General features: G+C 37.5%; 1 pseudogene; it reads left to right on the forward strand.

Annotated features, from left to right (window-relative positions):
• Nucleotides 1-1,108: 1,108 nt before the first annotated feature.
• Nucleotides 1,109-4,461, forward strand: LOC149546485 (L-type lectin-domain containing receptor kinase IX.1-like; annotated as a pseudogene).
• The last annotated feature ends 256 nt before the right edge of the window (nucleotides 4,462-4,717 follow it).

Below are 4,717 nucleotides of genomic sequence, written 5' to 3' on the forward strand. Positions count from 1 at the left end.
TAGGGCTTGACCAAGGCAAGCCCTCATCAAACCTCAACCCCCAAACCTTTCTTTTATGTGTTGATGTGCAGGTTGGGAGTGAAAAATGATTACATATCTAGAACCTATAGTTTACAAGCTTTCTTGAGTCATTAGTTTCGGAGTCACAGACTATGTCAACCTAGTTATAGGAAGTTCTTTCAAGTCAACCTAATCCTTTAGTCTCAGGTTCTAGGGAGATTTTTGGGTTTTGTTCCTTTTGTCATTTTATTCTGAGTTCCATGATCGGAAGTTTAGAAAAGATTCAGATCCAAAAGTTGTCGAGGGAAAAAAATAATATTATGTCAAAGAATTCAACCCCACATTGAAGCATGATGAGAATGCCTAATTGAGGGCTGCAATAAAAATAAATGTTAAATTTTTAATATCATAGTTGAAGACTAATGCTCATCACCTTAGATTAGATACCCTTAAAGAAAAAAAAAAGAAGATGGACGGATGAAATTGTGTCTTTTGTAGTAAAGCATGGCTGAACTGACTTATACTTCGACATAGTGTGTACAACATACCACGATATACTGAAGTAGTTCAAAAATACTTTGAAGATGACTAGTCTAAACAAATTCTTTAAAAAGAGAATATTCAACAATTTATATACTTGTTGATCAAAGTTAATAAGATAAAAAAATATTAAAATGTATTTATTAATTTTAATCACTTTATCTTATATTCATTTTTTCTTATAAGAACATCGTACATATGCATGGCGTAGGCCTATCTACTCTTTTAAGCGTATTAGGCCAAGCTCTACAAATAACTGGGCCAACAACTTCTTACCAGCATTTCATGAGGACACAATTTTTTCTTAACTTTTGTTTCATCTATTATATATTGAAATGACAATTCAATCGCATTTTACGCTGTTTTCATCCTCCTCGTGGGACAATAATAATAAAGCTACTTTTGTATATATTAAAAGGACAATTCAACCATCCCATTCTACGCTGTTAAAATAGTCCTTTTGGGACAATAATAATCAGTATGATTTTATCATTAGTTGTACAATTTAGATCGACCATTTATCTAATTGTTTCTCGAGATTTTCCGCTCGGACTTGGAAAATGTTTCGATAAAGCACTCCCTTGGTAGTCATGGCCCATGTGGAATTATTGCATAGGAGGCAGCCTTTTCGATTGTGTTTAACATATAATGCTTGCACGGAAAATATAATATCAATTGTTCATCAATGCTAAATGAGAAATTCCATCACAAATCTACAGAGACCTGAAGAAGTTTGATAAAACCAGTGGAGTATTCCAAAGTAGTGTTCAATGGCTTTGGGTATCGCAATAGTAATTGCCATCTATATGGTATCACAGTGTCTTACATTACACATCTCCATTACAGAAGCAGAAAATGTGTCATCTATCAGCTTCGAACTAGATGGCCGAAACCATGTTCAGCTAGACGGTGATGCTGTTGTTACGAAAAAAAAAGAAATCCAACTTACAGACAGTAGTGACGGTATGAGCGGCGAAAGTGCAGGCAGAGTAGCTTACGAGAGTACAATTCCTCTTGGCAATTCCAACTTCTCTACTCATTTTCAATTCCGAATCAACTGGACTAGTTATGAATCGGATGATTATGGGGGCGATGGACTTGCTTTTTTCATGGCGTCTCCAGAAACTGGTTACCACATAGGGTACAGAACTGATGGTGGATGGCTCGGCCTCTTCAATCCCAAAAACAATGGTAATTCTACTAATCATCTTGTAGCTGTTGAGTTTGACACCTATAAAAGTTCTTGGGATAATTATAGCAATCACATTGGAATTGATGTAAACAATATAACGTCTGAGTTCTCTGTTCCTCTACCTCAAACATTGAGTAATGGTAAGATATGGGACGCTAGGATAGAATACTGTGGCCAAGCAAGTATGTTGACCGTGTCTGCTGGATCAGAGGGCAAAGTATCTGGCAACTTCTCTTATAAGATAAATTTGACAAAATATCTTCCTCCAGATGTTTTCGTGGAGTTTTCAGCTGCATCCATTGGCTCAAGTGAGGTTCATCGAATTATTTCTTGGAACTTCACTTGTGTTACTTCCCGTTCCTTTGAAAAGAAGAAAAAATCGTGGATAGTGGTTATAACAGTAAGCTTTGCCATTTCGGTTGCAGCGCTTTTTGTTTCCTTCGCCTGCTATTGTTATATCAGACGAAACAGAGAGTCAGCCGAGGGCATTGAAGAGGAAGATCAGCAGTCCGATATGGATATAGAACTGGGACATGTTTCCCAGAAATTTACATACTCGGAACTCAGCGAGGACAAAAGGCTCGGGCGAGGAGCGTTCGGTGATGTGTACAAATGCATTTTAGTACAATCAAATGAAATAGTTGCAGTGAAGCGCTTGACTGTAGGATCAAAGCAAGGGAAAAAGGAATACATTGCCGAAATAAGCACAATTACTCGCTTGAGGCATCGAAATTTGGTTCAGCTGTTGGGATGGTGCCACGAGAAGGGTCAGCTGCTGTTGGTCTATGAATACATGGCGAATGGGAGTCTGGACGATCTTCTATTTGGAGAAAGGAGAGGAGAATTAAAGTGGAGCCAAAGATATAGAATCACCACTGACATAGCCAGTGCATTGCTTTATCTGCATGAGTCAGGGGATAAATGTGTAGTGCACAGAGACATTAAATCTGGCAATATTTTACTCGATTCACAATTCTATGCGAAGCTGGGGGACTTTGGATTAGCAAGCTTGGTGAAGCATGACCATTGGCTTTGTGTTGGAATATTAATTGTAGATGGTCGTTTCTCCCTAGAGCCAAATGCCCACCTCCCACCTGATGACTAACAGAACAGATAGAAACATAAATGCGGTGGGTGAGTTCTCAAATTCAGAAATGGGGGAAAACATTTTGCAAATATAACAAAAGGAATGATCAGATTCATTCGACCAATGAGAAGAAGAGCAGATTAGAAGTTGCAGAGAAGGAAGAAGAGAGAAGTGATCAGTAGATCCAGACATCAGAGTGCAAAGAAAAGGAAGTTTATTTCGTGCCTATAGTTGCACATGTTTTTTCTCTAATCATTCTGTAAGTTGAATGTTTTATTGTTTCATTCGTCTGTTTGAAGCAGTGATTGCTCTAGACGTTACTATTTGCAGCCATTAGAGCTACAAGTTTAAAGTTTCTGAGTATTGAAATTGTTCAAGCTTTACCAGTTTAGGGTTTTCTGGTTGAAGCCAAATACTCTTAGATTTTGTAATAGTTTGAATCTAAGTTGAATAGAAAGCTAGTAGGCATACGTGAATCCATTGTCTCTTAGCATTTGTGAAGTTTTTTGTTGAATATTTCAAGCTTTGGGTCTTTGGTTTTAATGGTGGAAATATTCATGTCATAAGTCTGCACTTGGTATTGTCTTTTGTAGAAGTCATTCTCTACAGTGGCTACCGAGTTCACTCGGTGCCTTCTTCTACCGAGTTCCACTCTCTTGTGGCTACCAAGTTGCTCTTCTACCGAGCTCCACCTTCCTGTGGTTACCGAGTTCACTCGGCATACACACTACTGAGCTCACTCGGTATCCAGTGTCTACTGAGTTCTTCATTTACTGAGTTGTTTCTTCATCTACCGAGTTACTCTTCATTTACTGAGCTAACTCGGTAAACTCTCTTGCCACTTGGTTTCTTTGGCTACAGAGCAAAAATCGTCACTCGGTAATATTTTTTTCGAGCAGATTTTTGGGTTAGGTTGTGAGTTTGAATTTAATTTTGATTTATATTTCTCACACTTTGAACCACAAAAATGGTGGGCACATTTGGGTACCTGGCACCCGAATGTGCCGTTACAAGAATATCTAACACAAAGTTAGAAGTGTTCAATTTTGGCGCAGTTGCATTGGAGATAGCCTATGGAAGGCCGGTGTTAGATGATAGCCTGAAGAGCCCTAAAATATAGCTTGTGGAATGGGTTTGGGAGTTGTATCGTGAAGGCAGGTTGATCAATGCCCCAGACAAAAATTTACTTAGAATATTTGACAGAGCAGAATTAGAAAAATTGATGGTGATAGGATTATGGTGTTCTCATCCTGATCTGCTTTCAACACCCAAAATAAGGTATGTTCTCTAGGTCTTGAACTCTGAAGGGTCTATGCCTCAACTACCCAGCGCGATGCCTAAAGCCATATATTCTTCTCTCAAACAAGGTTTTTCTTCTTAGTTGTCAGATTTCTCTGTTCCTCCAGATTTGGGCTTTACTGATATGCCAAGATAAGGCAAGGACTATAGCTCTCAATCTTCAAGTGTCTATATTACTGTGTTATTTGTGCAAATTTATAAGTTTATTTTTCTTATGTAGTTAGGGTATTTGTAAGATAAGGGTCTATATCTCAGTAAGGACTACAGCTCTCGAGCTTCAAATTATTGTGTTATTTGTGCAAATTTATAAGTTTATTTTTCTTACGCAGTTAGGGTATTGGTATGGTAAGGGTATATTTGGTTGTTGGAATATTATTTAAGAATTAGAATTTAGAATTTTGGATTTGGAATTCTATAATTTGAAATCTAGATTACCATTTACAAAATTTCATTTGAAACCGATTTGATAAAAATCCAAAAATATTTGTTATTTGGAATATATTTGATTCAAACCCCAAAATCTGGCAGGTGCTAAGGAACCAATATTCCCTTTGAAATCTGGTTTAGTGCCTCCCTATCTTCAGAGAGTTTCATTTTAT

This window comes from Cupressus sempervirens, chromosome 7, assembly GCF_028749045.1.
Source record: "Cupressus sempervirens isolate cs-2001-9-10 chromosome 7, ASM2874904v1, whole genome shotgun sequence".
In the NCBI taxonomy this organism is placed as follows: domain Eukaryota; kingdom Viridiplantae; phylum Streptophyta; class Pinopsida; order Cupressales; family Cupressaceae; genus Cupressus; species Cupressus sempervirens.